General features: G+C 40.2%; 1 protein-coding gene across 2 annotated transcripts in view; it reads right to left on the bottom strand.

Annotated features, from left to right (window-relative positions):
* STK39 (serine/threonine kinase 39) overlaps positions 1-20,703 on the bottom strand; it is a 157,909-nt gene that overhangs the window by 16,942 nt on the left and 120,264 nt on the right. The gene's annotated exons all lie outside the window — the stretch shown is intronic.

Genomic DNA, 20,703 nt, shown 5'->3' with positions numbered 1-20,703 from the left:
AAGTATCCAGCTGCTAAGCACAGCAGACACAAATTCAAAAGGTGAATTAATTTCTTGTTGTTCCACTCCTCATTCTGATTAAATGGATATTATGCAGTGTTGTATTATGCAGCAAAACAATCATGCAAAATTGTTCTGATTACTAAGCGTGCAAAGGTAAAGTTCATTCGCATCCTTTGGCAGTCTAAACAGAATGTGTTTGCATCCAAGCACAGAAGCACTTAGCCTGAAAACAGGAGTGTCTCTCAATTTGAAGGATGGTAAGCAGCAAATTCAAACTGCTTTTTTGCTTGTCTTCAAGGCCGATAAGAAATACCAGAGTAGATATGCAGAAAGACTAGGGGCAGAAGACATTAGGTGAAGACCCTGCTTACACCATCTGCTCCTGGACCTTAGTGGACATGTAACAAGGCAAAAGAAGGAAGGCTGAATATATCATAGGCAAACAGACCTGCTTGATAAACTCAGTACAAGAAGGCATCCTAACTGTTGCTTCCCAAAAGTAGTTGATATATAGTACATATTTGAAACTGCATGGCAACAAGGAAGGTTACACAACCAAGGCCGACACTATACAAAGAGCCAAGAAACATACTAGGACTTCTATCATGTAGCCCCTACACAGGAGCAGTGGCAGACAGCCTCCATGAGACCACTAAATTCTTTTTTTGTGGTTTTAAAAAATGTTTAGACAGACTCCAAATACATAGATATGGTTAGGTTAGGTTTTACATCATTGTAAATTGATGTACAATCAAGTAAAGGTGAAGCACAATGTTGTACAATGCTCATATTCTCAGGAGGAGAGCAGACATAGTAACAGTTCAGAGACTATTGTGCAGTCCCAGATACGTGTCCCGATGCTTTGCTATGGAACACATTTTGCATTAGAGCACACTGAAAAATGGGGAGTACCCATTGCACAACAGGACATCTTGCACGATGCCTCACTCGGCATCATCACAATTTACTAACATGGTTGCGAATCATGTCAACAACACAGCTCTGTCCTCGTAAAATTTGTATCATTGCCTCTGATGCAGATTCTCAGCCATAGTTCACAAAACTGATTTTCTCACTTCAAGATAATCTCTAATATGGACTTCACGAGTAAAATAGTTTATGAATGGCTCCAGATATAGTTAAGTATTACATGTCATATCATCCACATTTCTAATTATTCATTTACAATATAATTTTTGAACATATCCATCTGTAGTAGACTAAGTCTATGAAAGATTATGCTATAAACCTTTATCTCAATCTCAAAGGTACTGCAAGATCCCTTCGTATAATCCTACAGACTAACATGACTACTTCTCTGAATATATGTTGCTAGTTGATATATACAGATACACATCTTGGAGCACATGTGACAGTTAACATAGGATTGAACAACCTTTCCTATATACCTATTCCTAAATAAGTGACATGAGATGTTTTATGCAATGGGAAATCTATACATATCAATGGCAACATATGTAATTCAAATCAAGAAAGTAGAAAGATACAGTCCTACCTACTTTCTCAAAATAATTTTGGAAGAGAATATATATGTTTATCCATAAGGGAAAAGAGTGTCCTTATGTATATCTTTCGTGATGTAATATATCAGGTGGAAGAAGGAAACTGTGCAGCCTATAAATTAGCATACAGCACCAAGCTATTTTTATCTTTTAAAAATATTAAAATGTATTTGAAAGGTTCTTTAAATGAGGATAAACAATGTCTGAGAATGGTAAATTGTTCCTCCTTCAGTAACAGTTCTTCCTCTAAACCCCGCCCCCCTAAACTGGCTGAAAATCCAGAAAGTACAAACCAGATATTGACCTCCATTCATTTCCAGGTCACATTTTTGGCTGAAAATGTGGTGGTGCATCCTGCTGTGGCTTCTTCATCTAAGAGCAGAATTAACAATTTATTTTGGTCAAAGACCATAAATAAAATGATGATGATGATGATGATGATGATGATGATGAATTAAGAATTTTTTAAAAACATAAATGAAGAACTTTATGTTATGCAACAACTGTGGCCATCACCCAGTTGAAGTTTCAGTTACTGAATCATGCATCTTAACTTTACTGCATCTGTTTGATTCTGTGTGTGTGTGTGTGTGGGGGGAATATTCCAGAGTCAACACAGAGTATGGCAGCATGTGCACTGCAGAAATAATACAGCTTGAAACCACTTTAACTGCCCTGGCTCAATGCTATGGATTTCTGGGAACTATACTTTTGTGAGACAATAGCCTTCACTGTCAGAGAGCTCAGGTGCCACAACTACAAATCCCAGAATTCCACAGCATTGTGCCATGGCAGTTAAAGAGGTGCCAAACTGGATTGTTTCTGCAGTGCAGATGCAGCCTGAGTAAATCTTGCAACAGTCATGATCTTAACAGATGCAATCTTACAAGATTACACCACATCTCTCTCTCTCTCTCTCTCTCTCTCTCTCTCTGTCTCTCATACACGCACACCTTGTTATCTGTAGTTTTTACGAATACCAGTGTTATGAACAATGCTGTCAGTTAATCAATCAATATGTCTTTAGTAGTTCACTCTAGCTTTCCCCCATATCTGTTGCCCTGTAGGTATGTGGAGCTACATCTCCCATCATTCCCTGACAGCTGATGATCCAACACCAAGTTGGAGAAATTAACCAACTACGTTTCACTAAACATTATTTATACATCATTACATTTATTTAACTAAACTATTTAAATAAAAAGACATTTTGAAACTTTTCTAATGGAAGGTATGATTTCCATTCTAAAATCTCTGCCCTCATTTCGAGATTTCTCTCTCCTGCCAGATTTTAGAAAGTATCTCTTTCCCACTCATTTTCAATTAAGAGTGACTGGAGAAATCTCAGGAAAGAACCATTAAATCAGCAATTATTCTTAAAACTGCTTGCAGTTACTTCATAATTTTCTCCTGGGTGTTTTGAGTGCTGTCCTTATGAATTTCTTATAGATGTTTTCCTCCCAAACAGATTTTCTCATTTACAAAGGGGAAGTGGAAAAAAGGTAGGTGAAGCACTTTGTGCAGTAAATTAATACAGTGACTATTCCACATAGTGGAGAAAGTTATAGAAAGCACTATGAAAGAACCTTATCACAAGCCATATATCTAAGTGCAGGATTCAATTAAGCAAAAGCCATCTGATTTACAAGACAGTGCCAGGGATATTTACTACAGTGGTCTTCTGCACTTAACTTGCAGATCAATGTTTACTGCATCATGGAAAATAAATGACTAAACCAACATCTACCAAGACAAGGCAGTTATTAGCCTATCCATTCAGAATATACTTAAACCACAAGAACAAAAGGAGAAGCATAACACTCAAAATCAAGGACTTATCTAGTCCGATACTCCATTCTTCATAGTGGCCAACCCAATGCCTACGAAAAGCCCTCAAGGAGGACACAGAGTCAACAAATCTTGTTCCCCAACAACTGATACAGGGAGGGAGAGAGGCTGCCTTTGATGCTGGAGATGGAAAAAAACCAACATAGCTAGCAACAACTAGCATGAATTTGTCTAAACTAGAAATGTAAATTTCTAAAATTTTGAAGCCATGGGGCGGGTGTGTGTGAGAGGAATTATTTTCCCCAGCTTTGTGGGGAGGGAATTGGGATTTTCTGAAAAATTGAAAATTAACACCCTTTACTGACTGTAAGTTGCTTTGTTGGGATAATTGGAATTTATTTTTAAACTGTGTGTATTCTATTGTTGTTGTAAGCTGCCTTGATCCTGTTATTGTTACATTAGAAACATACTAGGTCAGCCCTCTGTGTCCATAGATTCTTCATCCATGAATTCAACTATCCATGGCTTGAAAATATTAAATGAAACCTCAGTGGATACCAAGGGCCCACTGTATATAATGTATAACCTGGTTTGACATAAAATTACCATGTTTTAGAATGTGAAAAACATAGTTTATTTAGAAAATAATAACAAACTGAATTTACTTTTTAAAATTTAATCTCATTCACACAAATGAACCTATACAGTCCTGAATGAATACTTGAACCTCTGTGATCGTGCCAGTTTATGAGAATCGAACAACAGTCAGAAACAAAACAGCCATCAACATTAGTAAAACAAACAAACAAAAATTATTCTGTTCCTCTAGACTTTCATAGTGTCAGCAGATATAACATTCATTCTTGTAAAAGGAATTGGAAAAAAGTGAAGTAGGACCAGGAATTACAATGCGCTGGTAATGAACATCACTGCCTCTAATGGTGTGTGATGAGGAAGTAGGTTGTCTCCTAACATACTGGGGGAGGAGTACCATATTTGTGTCCACTGACTACAAATGTTTCTTTCTTTCCTGGAAACTCACCACAGACTGGCAGCCAATAGCTTGCACACTTACACCAATCCACCTTGAATAAGACTGCTGTACACAGACTTACATAAAACTCTACCTGCTACATGTCTTTAAGTAGTAACGTTTATAGTGGGGATGGGGGAATAAGTACAGTCGTCCCTTCTTATCCAAGGAGAATCTGTTTCAGCCACACCCACACACCCGTATATAACCAAAAAGGCGGGGCCTGAAGTCCCATTCTTTGCTATGGTGGTGTGATGTGTGTACAGCCACTGGTGCATCCATGTGTATGCACATCCATTTAAAATAACCAAGCTTGCCACCTGCAGAAGCTCAAATCTGCACATGGCAAGCAAAGAGATAAGAAGAGCCCATTGTATCTGAATGCTTTGCCGTTGACATTTTATTCATTGTTCACAAAGAAAATATTATATAATAATTTCCCCCATGATTCCATAAAAATATGGCTTCAGGGAACAATTAAAACCTTCTTTGGGTATTTTTTTTTCAGGCCTTCACATCTGTAATCTAATCCCCAACACCTTTTCAAAGCCATCTAAATAATGACTTCTTAACTAGGACCCTGCAATTTAGAGAGAATGTGTCAGATGAGAATTATTGATGTTGTGTGCCTTAAAGCCCTTTCTGACTTATAGTGATCCTAAGGTGGGTTCCTTGGCAAGATTTATTCAGAGGGTGTTTACTTTTGCCTTCTTCTCAGGCTGTGAGAGGGGTTGTCCACATAAACCAAAAGACTCATGCCCTTCCCCCCAAGCCTCACATCATCTAGTTCAGGCTGAAACCTTGGAGCCCTGAGGCCAGGATTGGGTCTGATCCTGCCAAAGCAGATGTGGATCTGGTGGATCCAGCAAAATCATGGAGTAAAGAGCCTTTAAAGGTAAAGGTAGTCCCTTGACATGAATGTCTAGTCGCATCTGACTGTAGGGGGCAGTGTTCATTTCTGTTTCTAAGCCGAAGAACCAGCATTGTCTGAGGACTGCTCTGGTGGTCATGTGGCCAATATGACTGCACAAAACACTATTACCTTCCCACCGAGAAGTGGTACCTATGATGGTGTAGGAAGGTAAGGGTCTGCATGGGGACAGCTGTGTAAACACCCGCCCATCCTTGTGCCAACCCGGGTGAGCACCTGGGCCAAAATACCATGTGCTCAGCCCATGCTATCCTGCATGTCTGCTCAGCTCCAGTGTATGACTTGTCCAAGGTCATCCAGTGGGTTTTCTTGGCCAAGCAGCAATTCGAACCCTGATCTCTCCAGTCTCAAATAACTAAACCACAATGCTCTCTAGGTGAGAGCATATTTCTCTCCAATCTGCCCCAAATGCATGGGGGTAACTGAAAGCAAGCCTGCTTGATTTACAGCATCATCTGAATGTCCGTACCGGGTTATAATATTCAAATACAGTCTACACATGAAAATCCACCACATCAATGCCCAGACAACATGGCTGATTTACAAGATTTCTGTTTGAAATCTATCATGTGTAATGGACTCTGTGTTGTGTTGTGTGTTTGATATTTATTTCCCTAGAAGGTTTGTTCTCAGTCCATGTATATAGGAAAGATGAATAAAATGAATCATTTTATTCAGCCCAGCAAAGCTTCAGTCCTGCTCAGGACAGGACTGATGCTTGTGTAGACTTCCAGAGGTTGTTAGAATGCAGTTCAAACCAGCCCTAAGCAGCACAACTAATAGAGAGTCACTATGGACACTATAATCCAGCATCTGGCGGGCTAAACATTTCATAGCCTTGAACTGTGTTTTCCAGGTCTGGTGTTTAGAAATGGTGGGGAGTGGAGGTGGGAATCCATTATGATCCATTTTGTTCCCTAGTTTTTCCAGATGTTTTTTCTCTTTCCTGATTTTCAAATTCCATTTTTGGCATTATAAAACTGACTAAAACTGAACCTAAAAAAGAAGTGTATATCAAGTTGCATAAAACATCTTGTGAACTTAAAATATTGGTAATCTATAACAATTATTTGGGCAGTCAGTATACACTGGTTCATTGCTTAGTATAAATTCCCAACCTTTGGAAAACAATTCAGAGGGAAAGAAAAAAACAGTAACCCACAGAATCAAAATTTTCCATAAATCTGTCTCTTGATAAAGGTAACAATAAAAACAAACACCATTCACTCTATGAGGATGTGGCATGAGACTTCTGGATAGTCTCATATATACACTGTGACATAATGGCTAGTAAACAGCCACAATTTCTAATTTCAGTTTAATACAAAGTCTAATACTATGTTCTGCCATGGTCTTATACTGACTGTCTTATCAATTCCTTCATTCAAAAGAAGAACCCTGATACTCAGATGCCTACAACACACATTCATGCTCCAAAGTGACATAACCTCTCACACAGCAGCACTTTTATTCTCATTCTCCTATTGCAAAAATTTACATGATGACTGTTTAATACAGTAAAACAAGTCCTCCTCCTCCTCATCCACTATTCCTCCCACAAACCAACTCTTCTGTATCAAGGGTGGGCAAACTGCAAACCAGGGCCATTTTTGTGGCCCATCAGGGGTCAAAAACACTTTTTTTTACAAATGCCCTCTAGCGTGTGGGGAGGGTCCCTGGGCCCCCAGAGTTAAAAAAACAATTTTGCAATTTTTTTCCAAAAAAAGAAAAAGCCCTCTGAAAAGCACCAAAATGTCCACTAGGGAGCAAGGGGTGTATTTCCATCAGATTTTGCACATCCATTGGAACAATTTAAACCCAGGAGAGGCCTTTTTTCAAACCCAAAACATGGTGAAAATATTCCCATACCTCGTAGAGGTATTTGGGGGCATTTTTATGGGCTGGGCAGGCAGATGCTATTGTTCAAGATTCCTAGGGGGCTAATATGCCCCCCTAGCCTTCCATAGCTACATCAAGAGTGGACAAATGCAGCCCTCCAAATATTATTCACTTAAAACTCTAATCAGCTCTAGCCAGCATAGTCAATGGCAAAAGATAATAGTACAAGTGACACTTGTCCACCCCACTGTATGTCCTGAGCACATGCATTTTACGTAGCGTGGATTCCCTCTCTATTCAAAATTTGCTTCTCTACATGCACACTTGACATAAATAAGGCTAGACTGACACAGGCTGAAATTATACTGTTTCCTTCCAGAAAAGTAATAGTTTCTAAGGGCAGCATATCACATAATGAGCTGATCTGGATGTCACAATGAGGCATGTTTGTAGAGGAACCATGGCTTATTATGCACTGCTTGATTACTCCCACTAGAGGTTGGAGTAAGTAAATAAAGCATGTTATTTGCATCTGTGGTTGGCTTACTGTGACATCCAAATCTAGCCCTGTGGCTTGTGTTTTCCTGAAAACCCAGAGAAGGGACTGATGTTTGCTCTAGGTTTATCTTCTGCCTCCTCAGAAGAGAGACAAGTCAAAGTCTTGCCAGGCTCATCCTTTGCAATAAACAAAGCACAGATAGAAAATCTATCAACTCTTTAAGCCATTCCAGCTGCCAATGAAAGTGATCAGCCAGCTTGCATGAGCACATTGCCCCATCCATAATATCCCAGACAAGTCCTATATGTCTGGCACAAGTAAGATGCAGTCTGTGGCTGCATACCCTTTATGCAATTAAGGCTGAAAGCTTATGCACACTGCGTAAAAATGCACAAAGAAATGCATAAATAAATAAATAGCACTGAATGGCTGTAACCATACACATTTCTCTTCAAGAGGAAGTCTCAATGGAGTCAGTGAGACATGTGAGTGTGTGCCTTCAAGTTGCCTGTCGACTTATGGTGACCCCATGAAAGCGTTTTCTTAGGCAAGGAATACTCAAGAGGTAGTTTTGCCAGTTCCTTCCTCTGAAATGTAGCCTATCGCATCTAGTATCCATTGGTAGTCTTCCATCCACATACTAACCAGGACTGATCCTGTTTAACTGCCACAAGAAGATAGGTTGTGGTGCCTTTAGGGTATTTAGGTGAGACATACACCCAAAGAAATATATTGGCCTGCAGGAAAAAAAAAACTGCTGGACAAAGAAGTAGGAAATGATAATGGCTCCATCAGATCATATTCAACTCTCACAGCTGGTGCTTGCCAGCAGCCCAAAACAGAAGTGTTTGGTCTGATGCTTAAGATGGCATACAGAACAGTTTACACTCTCTATAAAAGGCAAAATAAGCAAACCTTTAAACATTGCAATTAGGAGTAGAGCACAATGACCACCCTTGCCACTTACATGGATGGCAACCCTACAAGGGGACAGAAGCCCATGAGTACACATCGCAGCTGCTGATTGCTACTATAGACCAAGCAATCAAATGCCCCTGTGGGCTAATTCTATACTTGTACATGGAAACAGCACTTACTGTTTGTATTTTTATTATCCAGGAACTCTCTGAGTAAATAAGTAGTTGGGGAAAAGATGGCATCATTTCAGTAGACAGAACCACCAATTAAATGAACAGATATTCTTGCACTTGCTATGAATCTCTCAACTCGTTAAGTCTCTCACCCAGCTGGAAACAATGCTTGTATTGCTGTGATTGAACCCATCAACAACAGTAGCCACAGCACAGCACCTCGGGCCCGAGGCAAATTTCTCCCTGTGTGAGGAGTTTTCTGAGTTGTTAATGTGAAAAGACAATCACTGTTCCCTGCCATTCCATTTAGCTCCAGCTGCATGAATGGGGATGAAAAGAATACACAGTATAAACAAATGTTTTCAGCTTCCTTTCCTCTTAGGGGCGACTTCCAAAAATATGCCCATTGTGATCAACATCACCACAACAGCTTAAGACCATTTCCACAAACCCTGGCTAAGTCTACATATGTAATTTATGATCTCCATATAATCTGTGAAATATATTAAATGAGCTAAACATCTAACCATCTAAATTTATTATAGGGTAAAAAAAAGATATGAGCTTGGATCCTATATGCCTTTCCTTGGCGGGTTACAGACCGCCTCTTTGGGGCGGGCTGTACCCACCCCTTTCCCCGGTGTATCGGGGCCTCAGTATCCAGAGCGGCAGCCGCTGAGGCCCCGATCCGCCGCTTTTCGGGCTGCGGGGAAGCGGCAAAAGGCCCCTTCCCCGCAGCCTGAAAAGGGGTGTCCCTGGGGCTTCAAGCCCCAAGGATACCGCACGGCGGCAGGGAGGAGGAGAAAGGGGCCGCTTGGCCCCTTTCTCCTTTGGTCCGCTGGGCGCAGCCGTGTGAAGGCTGCACCCAGCGAATCCAAACCAGGAAGGAGCTCCGAAACGTAGCTCCTTCCTGCTCCACAGAAAGGGCGCATTATGCGCCCTGGCGCGGAGCGAGGATGTCACGTCCGCGCCGCCCCGTATAGAGGCGGTGCGGTCGTGACGTCCTCATGGCGGCGGCCGTGCGGAACGGCCGCTGCCATTTTGTGCGCACTAGGGTTAGGGGGTGCGGAAGCACCACCCCTTTCTAACCCTAGTACGCGCTCCGCGCGTACTTTCATGCCCATCTGTAAAGGGCCCTTCTGTCTGTAGAAGGTCTTCTCATTCAGCAGAGGCTCCTACTGATGGAAGGCTGTAAGAGCTGGTGTGGTGTAGTGGTTTGAATGTTGGGCTATGACTCTGGAGATCATAGTTTGATTCCCCGACTGGCCATGGAAACCCACTGGGTGTCCTCAAGCAAGTCACACGTTCTCAGCCCCAGAAATCCCCATGATAGGTTCACCTTAGGTCAGAAACAACCTGAAGGCACACAACAACAAAACCCTTCCCTGGGCAATCTTTATGCCACTTTCCACATTGCTCCACAGGGTCCCCCAATCGCATAAGAGCCAATCTGAAAGGGATGCATATGACACTGTAGAAGAAGGAAGAAATTATGACAACTTCCCTCTCTCGATCAAGGATCACTCTGGGTTACTGAGATCACAGCTAATCCAGTCACCAAATAACACTTTGGTTCTCAAACTCAGTTGTTACCACAAGTGTCCAGGCAGAAATCCAAAAGCATTTTGCTAGAAAGACTATTACCCAGAATGACCCCAGTCAATGAGAGCTTTTGATGGATAGGAATCCACTTATGGGATCTCCAGCCCATTCTAAATAGATTCCAGAAACTATGTTACACACAGAACATCTGTACTTTACTGCAGTGTCAGAAAAGCTATAAGTGGGGTTTGAAAAAATTATTTACTTGGGTCCTATATTGTTGTTGTTGTGTGCCCCCAAGTCATTTTTTACTTAAGTGACCATAAGACAAACCTATCATAAGGTTTTCTTGGCAAGTTTCTTCAGAGGAGGTTTGCCATTGCCATCCTCTGAGGCTGAGAGGGTGTACTTTGCTCAAATTCACCCAGTGGGATTTTAGGCTCAAGCAGTCTCCAGAGTCACAGCCCAACACTCAAACTACTATACCTCACTGGTTCTCAGGTCCTGTATACAGCAGACTTAAATCATCTTAATAGCCTCTTGCTTCTACTCACATATGCCACAAACTGTAGTTCTATCAGGAAGACTAATGGTTATCAACTACAGTCTTAAGATACTTTGTAAGAAATACACAATTAGTCACAATCTAGTATAGAAACAATATAGGTGTGGAGGAGAGACATGATCGTACAATTGCCAGAGTATTGTGTGGACCTCAACTATAATGCTGACTGAATAAACTGGAATCAGGATGTATACATTTCCATTGGGTTTATGTCTGTTTTCATGCTCTTATTAATTTACAAAAGCCCTTATAGAACACAAAAGCACTGCTGCAAATTTGCTCTCATTCTTCATCATCATTAGGTTTTTCCAGTCATTTAGATTTTGGCAGCAGCGGGTGGGTGGGTGGGTTCTGAAAACTCTAATTTCTCCAAATTATACACTTATAATGATGGCTGTCCTCCATGATTGAAGGTGGCAGCTAGCCTGTAGATATTGCTTTGGCTGGTTCAACGGTGCTAAGATTCCATAATGCTGGTTTCAATCTCATTTAGTCCTACCAATGTTTAAAATGTTAAAATGTCATTTTAATCAAGTCACCCTAATTTGGCATGGTCATTGCCTAAGTATTCGTAACAGCAGTGGCTTGTTATGATGAAGAATATCTAATCAGAGTATACTATTGTCTTCAGTACTTCAAAAGTCTGCCAATGATCTGTAGCATTTACAATTTGTGGTGTATTTTGTTGTAAGGGCTCCTTGATCAAGTGTCAGGCTTTGAGATCACATTTCTTGGCAAATGCTCTTCATGAGTAAGTTCAAAAATTCTATAGTCAGTTCAATATCTGGCATATGTCAGAGCAATAGGAGAATTAAAGTCAACTTACTGTCAGGGCTCTGAGTGAAGAATGTATGCAAGGAGCCTTGTATTCCAACCTTAAAGATAGCAGTGAGCTTTCTCACACATAGGTTATGTGCACTCTTCACCAGGTAGCTAACCAGCATAGCCATCTTCTCATTTTCAGGAAAACAAACCTCCTTGTTTAGATGTTATCTTTACTTGATGGTGTTACAAGTAGGAAGCACATCTTGCTTATCCCTACTATACCCTGCCTAGAGGTTTCATAATGATGGATTTTCTTCTGCCTTGATCAACTTTGGGCAGAAACAGGGCCCTTAATTCGACATACTGATCAGTAGGACAAGTCTCCCATTCTCCATGTATATGTAGACTTTCCTTCACTGAAGCAACTTTGCAATAGCTTTGAGGGAATTCAAACAATAAACAATACAAATGGACATAATTTAAGAGAAAGGCAGCACATATTCTAAAGCAGAGAAATCTGCTGAAACAACTCAATCATCTCAGTGTTCAGGGGCAGGTTGTGATTTGCACATATGCTTTCAACTGGTTGGCCATGTCATTAATGGATGCCCTGTATAGCAGTCCCAACTGGGACTTTCATTAATTCATTCCAATAAATTTAAAAAACAATTGTAGCCAATGGGCATAAATATGGTACTCATCCCTGGCCTACTGGGGTGGAGAAAACTGCCAGTCTGCCACATTAGATACCTTAAGAAGCATTGCTTTAAGATGCTTTCATTCAGCCCTGCACAACATACAGCCTGGGGGCTGCATGCAGCCCACCAATGGATTTTGGGTGGCCCATGGGGATGTGGAATGATTTCAAGGTTCCTCTGCCATTCTGCCTCCTCCTGAGGAGAGGACCATGCAGAGGAGCAGGAAAAAGGTGAACGCTAGCCCTGCAAGGCTCTTCCGCCCCTCATGAGGAGGCCAGGCAGTGGCGGAGGAGAACGGGCAAATGGTTGTCCTGCAAGGCTCCTCCACCACCCTGCTTTGCCTGAGAAGACGGAGACATGGCGGTAGAGGAGGAAGACAGGGAACACTCATTTGCAAAGCTCCTCTGCTGCTTGGCTTACCCCCAAGGAGGACTGGTAGTGGAAGCGGAGGAGGCCAGGCAAATGCTCACCCTGCAAGGCTCCTCCTTTGGTTGACCTTCTCCTGAGAAGGCTGGGTGGCAGAGGAGGAAGAGGGGCAAATGTTCTCCTCCATTACAAAAGTCTCCTCCATTACTTGGCCTTTCTCTTGAGGAGAAGACCAGGCAGAGGAAGAGAAGGGCAGGCAAGGCTCCCCGGCTTTTTCCTGAGGAGAGGGCCAGGCACAGGAGGAAATGACAGAATTAATATTAATTAATATTATTAATATTATTAATTACTCTTAATTAATATTATCTATTAATTAATATTTAATTAAAACCTATCTGCAGCCCAAAGAAGTTTAGCCTATTTTAATTTTGGCTCCTACCTCCTGTCAAGTTGTGCAGGTCTGCCTTAATTTCTGCCCTATGTAGCCAGCTGAGATGTTGAACAGCTTCTCATATATTTAGGTCTTCTAATTTAAAGCTTTGTGCACACACACTTATTTTCTTTTCAGCCCAATTCCTTCCTGTGTTTAGACAGAAGAACCAGATAGAGTGACAGAATGACTAAGCCGTTGAGTGAAATAATTATCTGGGAACAACAACATGAACACTCTACGTTGTCTCGTATCATTCCACTAAGGGTATATCCACACTGCAGAAATAAAGGTGTTTGATACCACTTTGACTGTGATGGCTCTACCATGTGGAATACTGAAAACTGTACTATGGTGAGGTATTAAGCTTGGTCTGTCAGAGAGCCCTGGTGCCATAGCAAACTACAAATCCCAGGATTCTGTAGGATAGTCATTTCAGTGATGTCAAACTGCTTTATTTCTGCAGTGTAGATACATCCTCAGTCTCTACTCAACTTCACTCCATAAATTTCCCCTTTTCTTGTCTACCTTGTCTCTCTTATTCTCTCCCCCAGACAAATCATACGAATGGAGTCCTTCTTTCCAGAGAAAACAGAATTCCTCCTTCATTCAGGTATAATAAGCCCCAAGAATATACACCATTTTCTTTTCTCATGAGTATAATATTGTTCTCCCTCTATGTGCCTTCTCTTCACATGACATCCCAACACCAGCCAGCCTTTTGACCATAAAACTTTGCTTCCCAAAGTCTTGTCCATCAGTTCACATCCCACATGCCTTAACAAATCTCCACCTTTTCCCCTACCCAAACACACAAGATATTTAATAACTCACTATCTTCAAGCCAACAGAATTATATTTGTCAAGAGGCTAATGCATCTGAGGGTTCTCCCTGCAAATAAATATGGGAACATAGGAAGCTGTCTTAAGCTGAGCCAGGCTACTGCTCTAACTCAGTACTGTCAACTCTAACAGGCAACAGCTGCACTGTTGTGTGTAATGTCCGTGCTGTGTAGGCATGCCACAAGTCCTGGATTGGGTAAAAAAAAAACACACACACACACAGGAAACAATAAAAGCTCTGGTCCCAATCTTCATTCACATGTAAGAAAAATTATATACAGGAAAGTCCCCCACAAACATCCATCTTTTGCACAGGTGTAGACAGAGAGGGGGCAAAATGAGGGCAATGCCTTTCTCTGAAGATGCCAGCCACAGTTGCTGGTGAAATATCAGGAATAAACTCTTCTAGAACACAGCCTCATAGCCTGAAAAACCCAAAAAATCTATGGATGCTGGCCATGAAAGCCTTCGACTTCACAAGAGATAAAACAGTTTCAAGTTATCCATTCCATCATAACCCTTTTTGGTGCACTCATACCATTTTCTCTCTTCCCACTCCTCACATCTACTTCATAAATCATCTATCCTGGGCATTGTTTTTTTCCGTTATCCAGATACATACGGACACCTTTTTGCTAGCTGAAGGCGAGAGGAAGGAAAATAGGCACTATCAGTTCCTTTAAACTAGTGTTTCTCATGCTAAATGAAGCAGAGGATCAGCAATAATTATTTTTTCCAGTGTGCAAGAGACTGAAACTATATGTGTGTCCACTGGGTACAAATGTTTCTTTCTTAACTGCAAACTTGCCAGGGACCAGCAGCCAGTGGTTCAGGAACTGGTTCTAGTGAAGAGACCATCAGTTTGAGTAGTACTGGATTAAATTCTACCTTTCCTTACTTTTTTAAAAACCACTTTTAGAATCGTGTCACTTATTTTCTTTGTTCTGTTTCTCACTGTAGGAATAATGGCAAAGGTAAATATAGTCTCCATTTTTATATAATGTTTGTGCAGGCTGCCTAATACATTAAGCCTTACATTTAATTATTTTTTTAAAATAAAGGTTCTCCTCCCAAGAACAAAAGATGAAAAAATATGAATTTAATCTTTTATAGTTCTTCCAACTTCTCTTTCAAGGCTACTATAATGAGTTCACTGTCTCTATGGATGGTGATTTACTGATAGAGTGTCACAAAGTCAATTTTACTATGAGATATGTTATCATGGTTTGATTTAAGTTTTACTGTTCAGGGAAACCTTGATAAAAATGATGCAATATACCTGAATGAGGAGAGATGAAGGGAGTCTTTGTAGAAGTCAAATGAAAGTATACAGAAAATAACTTTCATTAAAAGTTGTCAAGTTGCTAAAAGTTTCAGCCATTGTAACGAATTTGTAAAGGAGTTGTCTAAATATATGGAATGTATTTTTGACATAAATTTATGCTGCAAATTCTTCTGAACACATCTCATTTCTAAAATGCATGTTGCAGCAGAGACTGGGTTGCTGATTTCAGCGGCTGAATTTAGGCAACCATATCCTAGCTTAATAACTACCATTCTACCTCCCTACAGCCCCTTCACATCTTGAGTAATCAAACCAGCAAATCTCTAATTAACCAGTTTTTCATTTTATCAATTCCAGAAAACTGTGATTACCAGCTTCAGAGCAAGCCTGGTTATTAAACCCACTTCAAACCATGCAGAAACGGTGTGATGTGACAGTATCACAACTTAATAAAATTACTCATTACAATGAGAAATAGGAACCAGCCATATCAGTAAACACATAATGAAAAAAAGTGTCACTTATTTCTCCCTAAGGTCTATTCACATCCTAAGTGGAACAGAAACAAGAAGTCTATACCAACACCTTACCTTTTAAAAACATCAAAGTGTGTATCTATCCAACTTGTGCAACAGAGCAGTTCTAGGAAAGAAAATTTCAAAGCATTCTTTCAAAAGAAGGCTTTACAGATAATTATTTAACACTGAATTTTGGAGCTGGTATTTCAGCAATCCAAATCTTAAGACTTCACAAATGAGACAGATTATCTTGAACCATTTCAATATGGCTTTTGATCTGGCTTAGTGGCTAGATCTGGTTTAGCAGCCAGATCTAGCTTAGTGATCCTGGGGGATTAACTACTGCTAAGGGGGATAACTATGCTTGACATGAATAATGTACTATACTAGTTTTGCTGGACCTCTCTGTGGCTTTCAGCAATAAACATGGTACAGTATCTTTTTTATTGTTGGAATGAAATTTGGGGGCAACATATTACAGTGTCTCTGGTCATTTCTAAAGACAGTAGTTGGAAACTTCTACTCTGGTAAGCTGCCTAAATTTTGTTGAAGGCAGAGAAAAAGAGAAATGGGGAGAGATCAGCCTTGCATACCAAACCTCCTTTGCAAAGCTGGGATCGGGAAGAAGGCAAGAGAGAAAGAGAAATGGGGGGAAATCATAGAGTTGGAAGAGACCACAAAGCCATCCAGTCCAACCCCATTCTGCCATGCAGGAACTCCCAATCAAAGGATTGCCAACAGATAGCCATCCAGCCTCTGCTTAAAAACCTCCAAAGGAGGAGGCTCCACCACACTTTGAAGGAGTGTGTTCCACATCTAACAGCTTTTACTGTCAGGAAGTTTCCTCTAAAGTTGAGGTGGAATCTTTTTTCCTGTAGCTGTCATATATTGGTATGGAAGTACTCAGGATATTTGGAAACTACACTCAGTATTTCATTTCAGCAAGTATCATTTTTGTTACACATCCCTAAGTTTTACCCTCGACTTATCTATGGGTCATATCAAAATCCAAGATTTTGGCCCCAAAACCTGCCCTCGACTTATACATGAGGTCGACTTATACATGAGTATATGTGGTAAATTATTTCATGAAGGGGGAATATATAAAAGATAAAAATAGAATAAATGGATAAAGTAAACATAATAAAATTAGATGCTCGATATGTGTACATCAGTACCTCTAGTGTCTAGAATGGGCAAGTTTGATGGACACATGTTGAAACAACATTCAACATCCCACTAAAAAGACAAAAATATTCCAATTTTTGTTTATTTGTTATGAGGAAGTATGTTCAACTCCCTCAGCTTCCGCTAGATAGTTAAGGAGAACTAAGAAAAACAGTGGTAATTCATCATGTCACTATGTCATATCAGCTGTGCTTGTTTTTGCACCAAAAACACTTGCTATATTCTAGCAGAAGTATGTTTTGGATCTCTAAAAGCCACCCAAAGTTGATTGAGGGAAAAAGATGCTTACATTATCAAAAAAAAAATGAATATAGTAAGAGCTGTTGGCATATTGTTCTCCTCTTGTACAAGATACATATCACAGAATGCCAAGAGAAAGCATATTAGCTAAACCATGCAATTAATGCAGTAGCACAAATATTTTAGAAGGAATTGAAAAACAAGGGCAGATGATTTCTCCTCATGCACACCTGTCTAATGGACATCATACAAGTGCTTGGAAGCTGAAGATAAAAGTGTTTCAATTAACCACTGTATGCTTTGTAGCTGCATTAAATCACACATAGACCCAATTTAAAATCTTCTTCAGCTGCCAGGATTTCTCAGAGTGAGCTGTAATATATATACAAATTTAAAACAATAGCCCTAAGAATGACATGACAGAATAGGTGGCATGAATGACAATTAAACCAAACCATTTAAAAATCCATGCCTTATGATGAATATAAAAAGTCACATAAAAAAAAATCTGTGCCTCATGCATCATACTGTTACTCCAATGCTACTGGAAGAGAAAGTGTTTACAAGTTTCACAAAAGAACTCCCCACGTTACATATGTGGGATGGGGATTCTGTAAAAGAATGCATGCTCATAGGCTCTGTAAATGCCTGCATTTATTTCAACCAACAATGAAGGATTCCCATAGGAGGAGATGAAAGAAGTAACAGACAGAAGTCAGGATCAGTATCTAGTATTAGCACACTGAACTGCTTTCACTTTGAATCTAACCAATGTTTTAAGAAGGTTTGTCGCTCCTGATGTTTGAACAATAAACAACTGTATTAAAGAAGAGATTCCAGCGTTTGGGGGGGGGGGAGTTATGACATCCCAAACCAGGTTTTATCCCTTTGCCCCCCCCCCCCCCCCAGTGTGTATGTTTATATGGAGACTGAGCACAGTATCAGATTTCCATAGGAGAAAGTAACATGCAATGGGTTGGTTTGATGATCTTTCACAAAGATGGCTCTTGTCTTCAAGAATTTTAGCAATTCTAATATCTAGTACAGGTCCTACCAACAATTAGATTTGACTATCAGCTCGGTAGATTAAGAGATTTATTGGCCCAGGAAGTAAAGAAAACTACAGCCAAAATTCCTAAGAGAATTTAGTTGCTTTAAAAAAATGTGCTGACATCAACTCAAAATAGCCTGTTTACAAAGCAAAGCAGTATGGGTACAAAATGAAAGCAGAATGGGGTGACGAGACAGATATTGATTATATTTGCTGGAACAGTTATTCCTTATTGTGCTCTCAGCTTTTGTTTGTGGCAAGCAGAGTTACTACTGTACGTTTGTTTTTTACTGAAAGAAAAAAAACCAAACCATATTCTTTGTGAATTAGGCTATGCAGTTGTATTCTGGCTAGAACATTTCTCTTTAACTTATACAGAAGTAGCACAAATATAACCCCTTATCTGGGACTGCTATTGTAAATTTGGCTAGTATAGAAATATTGTCTGACCTTTCCTTCTAGAAGAATAATGTACACAGAGTTTTACAGAAACCAACCATTTGTTAGAGTCACAAAGGAGTTATAATAAAATTAAATCTCTCTCAACCACAGCCCTGTTTTATTTTGGGATAAGGGAGGGGGAGAGAGAATGAAATATTCGAAGACATATTTACTTGATGTGTAAATATGTCCTAGTAATTCTCACTAGATTTAATAGATTCTTCTCTCAGGTAACTGCTGTAAACAATTGGGGTGTAAAATGGGGAATAATCTCTAATAGCTAGATTGCAATGGAGTCTCTAGCTGTGGACCAGAGTGTGGGCAAATTTAATTCTAATCTGCTCTGCAGACATAATGCAGTTTGACACCATTTTAACTGCCATGGCTCAATGATACGGAATTCTGGGATTTGTAGTTTTTGAGGCTCCAGAATTCTCTGACAAAGAAGACTAAATATCTCACACAGCTACAGATCCCAGAATTCCATAGTATAGAACCATGGCAATTAAAGTTGTGTCAAATGGCATTATTTCTGCAGTGTAGGTGCAGCCTTATTCTCAAATCTACACTCTGCTCACAGTCACAGGGTCACTAAGAACTTAAAGTACTGCCCTGGGCTCTTTGAATAAAGAGTGGACAACAATATGCTATTTAACTTATAATGGGCTATCTGCAGACAATGCCCATGTGAGGCTCAGTCTGGCATTAATTTAACATTTGGCAATTTGGTTGTGGGATCATCATCACAATGGCAGCTGCACTGACTTGAAGACACTCTTAATCTTGTTATATGCCAGAGAAAACCCAAACCAAGTCTACATTAAGTCCTCAAAGTGCCAGCTCCTTCTATACTCTTCAATCCATGAGGCAGAGAACTGTACTTTGCTAAGATGAGAAATGTTGTGGTAGATGCAAACCTACTATATTTACCAGAGATTTAAGGAAGGAGGAGGATTGTGAGAAATGAAATGAACCGAAACCACAGCAACTCACAGAAAAGGCACTTCTATCATGCAACAGAGCATACTTTCAGGCACCAGCCAGCCGTGTAGAAGAGTCCTTAAGGGATTGTGCCATCTCAGCTATTGTTAAGATTTCCATGTGGAGTGAACTCTGGTTTCAGTCAAGTTATTTTTGCATTCACATTATCTGTAGCAACTTTGCTCTCTAACCATGAATACCTGAACATATACATCAGATGTGTAATTGTATGTATCAGAAAACTGTGCAAGCAAACAACCACCAGCAGCAAAAACATATCTGGAAGTGCTAGAAGGAGTGGAGTGGGGAAAACAGTAAAAGGTGGAATACAAGAATATTATTCTCTATCCAGTTCAGGAACCAGACTGAGTAGCAGACAGAGTGCTACATTTAAAAAAGAATAATTATATGTAATTGGAATGAGTGGACAAAATGTCCCCATAGAACAGTTTTATTTTGTTGTCAAGATATCAATGTATCATTGTGGGCCTGTTACAGTGAAATTTCAAATCTGATGACGTATGGAGACTGCTTGGGAATTCACGTCAGATGGAAGATGAAGAGGGCTAAGAGTCTGTTGTGTGCCCTCCCTCCCAGCCTCATAATTGCTTAGATACGCATGTAAAAAAGAAATCCTCTTCTCATAGTTCTTGTTTTGCTTCAATGGCAAGAGAAAGAGCTGCATGTAGTGGACCTTGTGATGAAATACAGTCTTGCATCTCTGACAAGGATAAAAAATGTTCACTTTCACAGGCTAGATGAGAATAACAATAAAAAAAAGAAGCCCTTAGCACCTGCTAACTGAAACTCAAATCCAACATGATGAGATAACGTGAAAAACACAGCTTGTGTAACTAAGGCTGTCAGAGTGGGAACTGGATAGGTACCCTGTACCTTGAATGACTGCATAGAAGAGGTGTTGGTTTTTACCTGTTTGCATGACAAAGAACACCTGAAGAAATTCACTCTTCTACAAAGCCATTAAAGGTACAGGAGCCCTTTCCAGTTCCCACTCTGGCAACATTAGTTTCACAAGCTGTGTTTTTCACATGACTCCATCATGTTAGACCTGAGTTTCAGTTA

This window comes from Sceloporus occidentalis, unplaced genomic scaffold (assembly GCF_023333645.1).
Source record: "Sceloporus occidentalis isolate IW3139 unplaced genomic scaffold, rSceOcc1.0.p SCAF_4, whole genome shotgun sequence".
In the NCBI taxonomy this organism is placed as follows: Eukaryota; Metazoa; Chordata; class Lepidosauria; order Squamata; family Phrynosomatidae; genus Sceloporus; species Sceloporus occidentalis.
This window is presented reverse-complemented; position numbering and strand designations above follow the sequence as displayed.